Below are 11,103 nucleotides of genomic sequence, written 5' to 3' on the forward strand. Positions count from 1 at the left end.
AAAAAAATTAATTAATTTTGTATGCTAGGTTGGAATAGGGACAATACTGGCATTTGAATCGAAAAAACTTTTGACAATTCCTTAGATCATATTATTGAAACTCTTTCGCAAAATCTTAGAACTGGTGAGATGGCTGATGACGATGTAGGAAGTCACCATGGTAATGAAGGTAGACCCCCAGTTATGACACTTCGATAATACTTACACCCTACTAGGACTAGTCAACCATCATGCAGATTATTCCTGAAAATGTAGGACACTTTGAAATCAAACCAGGGAGTAATTCAATTGCTGCCCAAGTATCATGGATGGAATCTGAGAACCCTTTATCCTCACATTAAGGATTTTGAGAAATATTAGCATCACATTTAGAGTGCCAAATGTATCGGAAGACATCCTTAAATTGACCTTGTTTTTCTTTTTCCTTAAAAGGATAAAGCCAAAACATGGTTGAACTCCTCGAGACCTAGATTGCTAGGAACATGGCATGATATGCAAAGAGAATTCTTGAAAAAATTCTTTCCCGCACAAAGGACTAACTTTTTGAAAAGGCACATTAGTAATTTCCAACAAAAAGACCATGAAACATTTTATGAATGCTGGGAGAGATTTAAAGAGTTGCTTCTCTCTTGTCCTCATCACGGGTTTGAAACATGGAGAAACCATTAGTTTCTTTTACGAAGGGTTGTCTCCACAATTAAAACAATTTATAGAGACTATGTGCAATGGTCTATTTTTGGAAAAGCAACCCGATGAGGCATGGGACTATTTAGACTCTCTTGCAGAAACTGCACAATTATGGGATACAGGGGATAGAGTGAATAAACCTTTGCCTAAGCCTACTAACATTGGACACGGGGGCCTTTACAACTTTAGTACTCAGGATGATATTCAAGCTAAAATGGCAGCCCATACTAGGAAGGTAGAGGAAATTGAACTTAGAAAGATTGAACCTATCAAGACCGTAGAACATAACACCGAGTGTTGTAGGATTTGTGAGATGCCTGGCCATCTCACCACTGATTGCCCCACAATACCCGCATTCAAGAAAGTCTTGCACGATCAGGCCAATGTTATGAATACCTATCAAAAATCTTTTAATAATCCTTTTTCGGGTACTTACAATCCTGGATGGAAGAACCATCCAAATTTTCAAGTGGAGGAATGACCAACCTCAACAAGTATATAACCCAACTCCCCCACCTCCGCAACCTCATTATGCACATGCACCCCCTAAAAACCCAGTCTCGAAGAAACTTTGCAATCTTTCATGCAAGGTCAAGCTAAAATCAATGATGAAATAAGAAATCAACTGACAACGCTGACCACTGCTTTAAGTTCTCAAGAGAAGGGTAAGCTACCAGCTCAACCACAAACCTAACCCTCAAGTCTACGGCGGGTAGCAATGCATCATCTTCAACTTTGCATAAAGAACAAGCGAAGAGTATAATAACTTTGCGAAGTGGAAAGGTTATTGACCGGACAGTCCCAGAACAAACTCAAGTCATACCTGATTCTGACCCTCCCAGACAAAAGAAAAGGATAACGAAGAAACCGAAGCACCAACATCTGCTGAAAAAATCAATGTCCTTTTCCAGCACCATTTCCACAAAGATTAAAGCCCTTGCAAAAGCTTGAACCAAACTCTGAAAATTTTTGAGCTTTTTAAGCAAGTAAAAATCAATATACCTCTTCTTGATGCAATCAAACAAGTGCCTTCATATGCAAAATTTTTGAAGGATTTGTGCACTGTCAAGCGTCGATTAAATGTCAAGAAGAAGCATTTTTGGCTGAAAATGTGAGTGCGATTTACAGCATAATATTCTTCCTAAATATAAAGATCCAGGTTGCCTAACTATCTCGTGCATCATTGGTAATTTTAGGATTGAACGAGCATTGCTTGATTTAGGAGCGAGTGTGAATTTGTTGCCATATACGTATATAGCAACTCGGTTTGGGTGAGTTGAAACCTACAACTATCACCTTACAATTAGCTGACAGGTCAATGAAGGTCCCTAGAGGGATTATCGAAGATGTGTTGGTCCAAGTAGACAGGTTCTATTTTCTATCGACTTTATCGTACTGGACACACATCTGGCTTCCAATTCACCATCTCAGATTCGTCATCTTAGGACGACCATTCCTTGCAACTTCTAATGCATTGATCAATTGTAGGAATGGTGTCATGAAGCTTTCTTTTGGCAATATGACCTTGAAACTGAACGTCTTTAGTATAGGCAAACAACCCAGTGATCATGAACAAAGTAAAGAAGTTGAATGGGTTGAAACCATTGCGGAAGAATATCTGTTAAAAGAAACATTTACTGAATCGGCCGACAATGGTTTAATAGATTGGTTTCTGAAGGTACTGCTGATGATGTGGTCCCACCTGTTATAGATAATTCGGATGTCATGATGGTCAATGGGTGGAGACCGAGAATAGAGAATTGAACAGTTGCCACCTCGAGAAGCAAAGATAGCACCATCAAATGAACAAGCACCTAAGCTCGAGTTGAAACCCTTTACCGAAGGAACTCAAGTATGCCTTTCTTGGATCCGAGGACACTTTTCCTATAATCATCTCATCTAATCTTGATCATGCCCAAAAAGAAAATTACTTGATGTCTAAAGAATCATAAAGGAGCTTTAGGGTGGTCTATTGTCGACTTGAAGGGGATTAGCCCTTAATTTGCACGCATCGGGATAATTGGAGGACATGCCAAAACCACAAGGCAAATGCAATGCAGGTTGAATCCTACGATGAGAGATGTGGTTAAAGCAGAAGTCCTCAAGTTGCTTGACGTGGGTATTATTTACCCAATTTCCAACAGCAAGTGGGTAAGTCCTACTCAAGTCATTCCTAAGAAGTCGGGTTTGATGGTAGTCAAAAATGAGCAGGGTGAGTTAGTCCCGACTCGCATTCCGACGAGTTGGAGCATGTGTGTTGACTATCGAAAATTGAATTTGGTCACTAGGAAAGATCACTTTCCCCTACCCTTTCTAGACCAAGTTTTGGAAAGAGTTGCAGGACACGATTTTTATTGTTTTCTCGATGCTATTCCGGATACTACCAAATTGAGATTTCACCAGAAGATCAAGAGAAGACTACCTTCACTCGTCCTTTTGGCACATTTGTTTTTTGTCAGATGCCATTCGAGTTGTGTAATGCACCTGCGACATTCCAAAGATGCATGCTCAGTATTTTGAAGATATGAACGAGAAATTTTTAGAAGTGTTTATGGATGATTTCTCTATTTTGGCGACTCATTTGATGATTGCCTGTCACATTACAAGCAGTCTTAGCTCGATGCATGGAAATGAATCTGATACTGAATTGGGAGAAATGCCACTTCATGGTGCCAAAGGGAATTGTCCTAGGACATATTGTTTCATCGAAGGGCATGGAAGTTGATAGAGCTAAGATTGACCCTAATCGCCAAGCTACCTGCACCCAAGACGGTTAGAGATGTTAGATCATTTTTGGATCATGCCGGATTTTATAGGAGGTTCATCAAGGACTTTAGTGTCATAACTCGACCATTATGTAACCTCCTATCCCTTGATACACCGTTCAATTGGACTGAAACATGTCAAGAGGCATTCGAAGAGTTGAAGTCTATGCTTAGCACTGCACCCATCGTGCAACCATCCGATTGGTCATTACCTTTTGAGATCATGTGCGACACTAGCGACTATGCGATAGGAGCTGTCGTAGGACAACGCAAGGATAATAAGCCATATGTCATTTACTATGCAAGCAAAATCTTAAACGGTGCTCAAATGAATTACACCACCACCGAGAAGGAATTGCCTTCAGTAGTATTTGCATTAGACAAATTTCGTTCTTATATCCTTGGTGCTCCTATTGTTATCTTCACGGACCATGCAGCGCTAAAATATTTGCTGGATAAGAAAGAGGCTAAACCACGCTTAATACGATGGATACTTCTACTCCAAGAATTTGACATCACTATCAAAGATAAAAAGGAGTAGAGAATGTGGTTGCTGAGCATCTATCACGGCTAGTGGTTCATGATTTGGTGCCATAGTTGCCCATCAAGGACTCGTTCCCTGAAGAGCAATTGTTTGCACTTTCTACTATGCCATGGTATGCTGATATGGTAAACTTTCTTGTCACAAACCGGATGCCAGAGCATTGGGATCGAATGATAAGAATAATTTCTTGCGTGAAGTAAGGAGTTATTTTTATGATGCCCCCTATTTGTTCAAGTATTGCAATGATCAAATCTTTAGAAGATGCATACCGGATCATGAGATGCAAAGTGTACTTTCTTTTTGTCATGCCAGTGCTTGCGGAGGACACTTTGCATCTAAGAAAACAGCAGCTAAGATGTTGCAATGTGGTTTTTATTGCCTACACTATTTAAAGATGCCCACGAGTTCTGTAGGACATGTGACCCATGTCAACGTGTTGGAGTCTAACTCGTAGGCAAATGATGCCTCTTCAGCCCATTACTGCTATTTCAAATTTTTGACATGTGGGGCATTGATTTCATGGGTCTGTTTTCGCCTTCTTTTGGATATGAGTACATTTTAGTTGGTGTTGAGTATGTGTCCAAATGGATAGAAGCTGTGTCTAGCCGAACAAATAACCACAAACCAGTTTTAAATTTCTTAAAGAAAACATATTTTTTAGGTTTGGGTTGCCCAAGGTTATAATTAGTGATGGGGGAAAATATTTTTGTAATAAGCCTTTTGAGATCCTGTTACGAAAGTACGGTATCATCCATAGAATTGCAACCCCTTATCACCCGCAGACTATTGGCCAAGTAGAGTTAGCCCATCGGAAGATTAAACGAATTTAGAGAAAACGGTGAATCCATCACGCAAAGACTGGTCTTTAAAACTTTCTGACGCATTGTGGGCTTACCGTACTGCTTATAAAACTATTCTTGGTATGTCCCCGTATCGGCTAGTCTATGGAAAAGCATGTCATCTACCAGTTGAAATAGAGCATAATCGTATTAGGCCATTAGAAAACTAAACTTTGAATGTCAGATGTTGGTTTAGCTAGAAAATTACAACTAAGTGAGTTGAATAAAATTCGTCGGGATGCGTATGATAATGCTAGACTTTGTAAAGAACGAATGAAAATTAGGCATGATAAACCAATTCTAAGAAAATCTTTTGAACCTGCACAAAAAATTCTTTGTTATGACTCTCGCTTACATCTATTTCCTAGAAAGTTACGATCAAGATGGATAGGTCCTTTCATTGTAAAAACTGTTTTTCCACATGGGGCAGTTGAAATTGAGAATCCACAGGATGGCAAAATTTTTAAGGTAAATGGACACAGATTAAAACCTTTTCTTGAGAATTTTGCAGATGTAGAGGACTCCTTTTTCTTGGGGGAGCCTTCTTATGACTGAGCTTGACGACAAAGGTATGTGTATATTAGTTAGAATTATTTTTTTCTTTTATTTCTATTTTTTTCTTATTTTGTAGGTCTTCTTTTCTGGAAATCAACAGCTCAAGGTATTCTTCTTCTCTCCAATATTATTTTCTCTATTGTTTCTCATATATAGTTTTCTTGCATCTTTTACATTGAGGACAATGCAATGTTTAAGTTGGGGGGAGGGAAATATTTTGCAAAAAAAAAAATATTTTTGCATTTGATTTATTCTATTACTTTCTTTTCTGAGCAAATGCACATGTATTTTCATATTGAGTTTGTGCAACTATTAAGTCAAGGAACACATGCATACTATGATTGATCAGAGACCTATTATTAGATCCCCACACGTGTACTTAATGACAATAGGAAGGCCTCAGGAGTTCACATTTGTTGACTGCATTTTTGTTAGCCTTATCCATAAAAGAAGTACGAGTATCCTTGTTCGTACCATAAGGTTCATGATTTGGTTTTCACATAAAGATAGAGGTTGAATATCCCGACTAGATTACTTAGGTGCCTTATGATCCGACCTTGGTTGACCTATAGTCACGATGCAGTCACATATATAATAAAAATATCTATATGGTTCAGTCTACCATCTCTTTTCTTGCGTGATTAAAAAAAAAAATCCTTATGATGACAAGTCTGGCCTCGTGGCGTAGTCTGGTTCGAGTAATTAAGCCTGAGGGGTGTTTCACCTAATGTCTTGAGCCCACTGAATCGGGGTCATTGACTGAAAGCTCGCTATATGAACCTTACTAGAGCCTAATGGGGTTGGACTATTGTAATCGTCATATGTGTTTAAAAATAAAAATAAGCATGAATGGGGTTGGTCGGATTGAACCCAGTGACATGTGGTAATGGCTGGTTTGACTCCATTATTTTGGATCTCTGTGTACCTAGGTTGTTTAGTTGGGATTGATAGCTCTTTCTTTACATGCGAACCATTCTTGACAAATTTAGACAACATGTGATATTCTGAAAATTTGATGGATCAGGTTCTAACAAATTGTAGAAAATACTTGTGGACTTGAGTAGTGCACCTAAAACTCAGGCAGTGCCCTGTTGTGGTGGAGGTATTAGTACTCTGAGAAAGTCATGCAGTTTGATGCACACTACACTTTTATATTCCCTTGCCTTGATAGTTGCCATGCTTGAAAATATATATCAATTAATTACATGTGTATTAGCTTAAGATTTATTTCATATTTTTATTAGAATCTCATGTCATATAATTCATGATGTTTGTGGGTAACATCCCTGAAAACCCTCACGAGACAAAAGCTAGTTGGAGGATGTGATGAGAGCACAAAAGTACGATCCAAGTATAAATCAACTTAGCCTAATGCTAGCAAAATAATGATAAATGATAGGTGTTAACATTTGCATGATTAAATATTTTATCCATAGCACTTATTATAATTTTCATCATTATTTTATACAAATTCATCTCTTCCCAGCTGCAGAGCAAATCCCAGCTCTTCTTTAGCCCGCCTCACGCATGAGCCAGCTCTCCCGAGTTCCAGCCACATCAGCCTTCTCAGATCCAGCGTGTCCCAGGATCCGTGATCTAACCTCCTGCATCCAACTTCTCCCAGTGCGTGTGATCAGCTCCCAGCCGTCCACGGTTCATCTCCCATGCATTCCAACAGATCCCAGCATCCGCGTCTCAGTCCCCGGATTGATTCCAAGCTTCATCTTCAGCCGTCCACGCCCCATTCTAATTCTCCCGAGCATCCCAGCGTGCGACCCTCCTTCCCTTCTGCATCCCATGGTGATCGCAATCTTTCGGAATCTCAGGTCCTCGCATCCGCATGTGAATCTCCCGTGATCCCAGCGTCCGCATCCCAGCTCCAATCCTCCTTCCGTTCACGATCAAATCTCCATTCCAGCGTCACAGCAGGATCCCGCATCCGGGTATCTCGGGGCCAGCCAGCATCCGCATCCCGGATGACCGCCTCATCCTGCGATCAATGCCCCAAAATCCATCCGATCTGCTCATCTTCACCGCGTGCGAAAAGGGAATGGAGGGAGCTTGATATATCTCTCTCGGCTGGAAAAGAGCAGCCGGGCATCCCTCATTCGGAAAAATAGAGGAGATCTCATTTGAAAAACAAACACAGGGGAGGCCCTATTTTCTGAAAAAGAAAAGAAAAAAAATGAGAGGGAGACTAATGTTTGAAATGAGTGGCTGATTTCTTAGGGAGGGTGATGGAGGAACCTTTGATGTATTGCTCTTTGAAGTAAACTCTAAACTTTTGCTTTGAATGACTTATATTTCCTGATATGTTCTTGATCCATCCGTACTTATTTTGTAGATAGCTCTTTAATGGATTATGATTATTGATATATGGATTGCTTTAGTATTTGATTCGTCGTAAACGTAGAAAGCACGATGAATGCTTAGAAATTGAGTTCATATGTTCATGAAACATATACCATGATTAGATATATCCTACAGTTAATCTTTAATCAAGAACCATGGAGTTTATTTCTTGGATGCAATATCATCAAGGAGGATTCCAGATCCCTACCATATTTATTTCATCGAACTTTGTTTATTGATATATTATTCTCTGCTTTTAATTTCTGAAAATCAAAACATCATCTTAATCCACAAATTTATTGAATTAATTAATCTAAAATTATACTAAATAATCTCATATATATTTCGTTCCTTGAGGATTCGACCTCGGACTTCCGAGAATTTACTACTTGTGCGATTCTCCTATACTTGGAAGATTAGTTTCGCGAAAGCATTTTTGCGAATGCGTCATGGAGTGGGCTTCTTGAAGGCACTATATGAATTTAGAGCATTTGCTTGCTCGGCCTTTATGGTGGGCAGATTAGCGCAGCACTCCACTAGATGTTCCGGACTGTTACACAAGACATATAAACTATGTGACTCGTGATCCACTTTCATGATGGGATTTAACTCTTTATATGAACTCGAGCTAGTGGAAACAGTGAAAGCATCAAATTTTTTACTTAAGTTGTTCATTCCAGTCACCAGATTGGACATGACATTTTTGAGATCTGGGTCTGTTTTTATTTCATAATTACCTGATTTTCTAAATCTGAACTCATCTCTATTTACTTCCTCACCATAGCTACTCCAATTTTGGCATTTTCAGCTAAGTCAACAAGAAATTCATAGGCTTGATCTGGGTTTGGTTCATGAACCTACCCTTGTGCATGGACTCAATCATGTTTCTATGTGCCGGAGTTAGTCCTTTATAAAAGAAGTGGACCAGATCAGCCTTATCAAGCCCATGGTGTGGGCATTTGACCAACAAGTCATGGAATCGTTCCCAAGTTTGAAAAAATTCCTCTTTAGATTTTTCTCTGAAAGTTCTTATGGCATCCTTAATTTTTTCTGTTTTAATCATGGGGTAAAATTTTGCCATGAACTTCCTAGATAGTTGTTCCCATGTTGTGATAGAATTTGGGGCCAGAGAATATAGCCATGCCACAGCTTGATCCTCTAAGGTCCTTGGGAACAATCTCAATTTTACACTTTCTTCATCTAAATTTTGATTTTTGAAAGTTTGACAAATTGTCATAAATTTATTTAGATGAATGTAGGGTTGTTCACTTTCAAACCCATAGAATTTGGTTAGCATATTTATTGTTGCAGCCCGAATTTCAAATTGGGCTGCGTTATTTATTGGCAACACTATACATGTAGGCGGACTAGCGGATGCAGGAGCGAATAATTCATTCAGGGTTCTAATATGATCGCCCATTGTAGAGATTGATGGTTGATCAATAATTCGTCGAATGTGACGATACTTTTTTCCAACCTCTGGGTTAAATGGTGTTAACTTACCCCTTAATGATCTTCTACCATGCATACATTATCCACAACTTAATTAGACTCGACTCCTAAACGAACGAAATCCTAAGAGAAAAGAAGGGCTAGACACAGATGACCACAACCAACACCACACAACAATTTGACCCTATTAGTCTTAGAATTAAGTGAGGTTTAGTAGCTTTTTAAATCTAGTTGCACAGAGATTTATCAGGTTAAAAAGTTTCTGAAATTCTCTCTAGATTAGACAGCTCATAATCTCCCTTTCAGATTAAGCTTGAGCTTACCAGTTAAGCGATCCAGTAACCAGTAATCAGAAAAGTTTCGGGGTGTGTGTGGTGCCAGAAGGGATACACCAATACCACAATATCCGTAACAGTTCTCACTGTTGTAAAACTTTTCTAGACATCACCAATTACTAAATTCTCACTGGAGTGGCTTCAGCCGCTTCTTTCTAAGAGCCTAATTGAGCTCGAAAACCCTAAGGCCAACATCTAATTGATTTTAATTTAATTTGGCTTAGGATATGTATGCAAGGTGGTGATTTTTGGGCTAAGGACAGGTAATGACTTCCCAACCTTATCTTTTTAATGGTTTTGCCCTTAAATTCTTTTATGCAAATGCTTAATACTAAATGCAGCAAATATTCAATGATTTTTTTAAAGTTTATGGAATGTCATTAGGTTGTACTGATTAAATGAGCAAGAAATTTTTTTATATTTATTTTTTTATATTTTTTTAATTTTATATTTTTTTAAAAAAAATTATATAAGAATAACTTGAATGTAAACTAAAAACTAATCCTTATGCGTTAGTCAATCTCCGAGTGTCCGTTGAATAAGCTCTGGAGATTACTCCGTGAGGAGTCCCAATAGAGGTATGATAACCTCGAGGGATTGCACCCTATCAATTACCAGCAAAAATAATAATTTTTTTAATTTAATTTTTTAAACTTTTTTTTAAAAATTTCAAATTTTGAATTTCAGAATTCAAATTTTTAAATTTTAGAATTTTGGAAATTTTTCAAAAAAAATTCAATTTTTTTAATTTTTTTTTAAATTTTGAATTTCAAATTTCAGAATTTAATAACTACGAAATTATTAACTAAAAATAATCAAAATAAGAGAAATTAATAAAAATAAAAAAAACTTACTATCGGAGTGCGTTCACTTCGGGCATCCAAAATTTGATTTGATCTTCATAATCGTTCTTGCTTCTCGATTTGCCGCCCCGGCAATGGCGCCAAAATTTTTGTTGTCTGATTTCTTTTGTTTACCTAAAAATATGCTAAACAGATCGTTGTTAGAACCGACAAACAAAGTTTAAATTAATTTTACTCTTACCTGTTCTACTCGAAGAATAGTGGTCATAAGAGGCCGATCCACAGGGAGGCGATTGGAGTTGCATAAAATTAAAACGTTCACTCGGATTCAAAATCGATTTTTAAATAACAAAAGAAAAAAAACATTACTTCGGGGATGTTTACGGATTCTCTGGTCTACCGGAGAATGTTTTCTACTTGAAATTAACGGAAAGACAAGTAATTAAATTCGAAAAAGCATTTATATATTTAACTAATCAAAGAAGAGTTTTGGCATAAGTTAAAATGGATGAAAAATCAGTGCTAAGAAGATCAAAAGCCTAGAACATAAATTGCATAAAAAAAATTTAATGTATTGTATAAAAAGCAGAAATTAAACTGAACCTAGAACAAGGATTGCATGAAATAGAATTGATGGATTTCATAAAAAGAAAATTGATTACAAATAAAAATGGAGATTAGAGACCTAATACTCCTTCTATTTTGCAAATAAAATAAAGAAAAACAAAAAAATAAATTACTTCTCTTCTCTCTCTCTCTCTCCATGGTGGA

General features: G+C 37.8%; 1 pseudogene; it reads right to left on the minus strand.

Annotated features, from left to right (window-relative positions):
* Positions 1-549: 549 nt before the first annotated feature.
* On the minus strand, positions 550-647 carry LOC120107798 (annotated as a pseudogene).
* Between the last annotated feature and the right edge of the window lie 10,456 nt (positions 648-11,103).

The sequence above is a fragment of the Phoenix dactylifera genome, unplaced genomic scaffold (genome assembly GCF_009389715.1).
Source record: "Phoenix dactylifera cultivar Barhee BC4 unplaced genomic scaffold, palm_55x_up_171113_PBpolish2nd_filt_p 001024F, whole genome shotgun sequence".
NCBI lineage: Eukaryota > Viridiplantae > Streptophyta > Magnoliopsida > Arecales > Arecaceae > Phoenix > Phoenix dactylifera.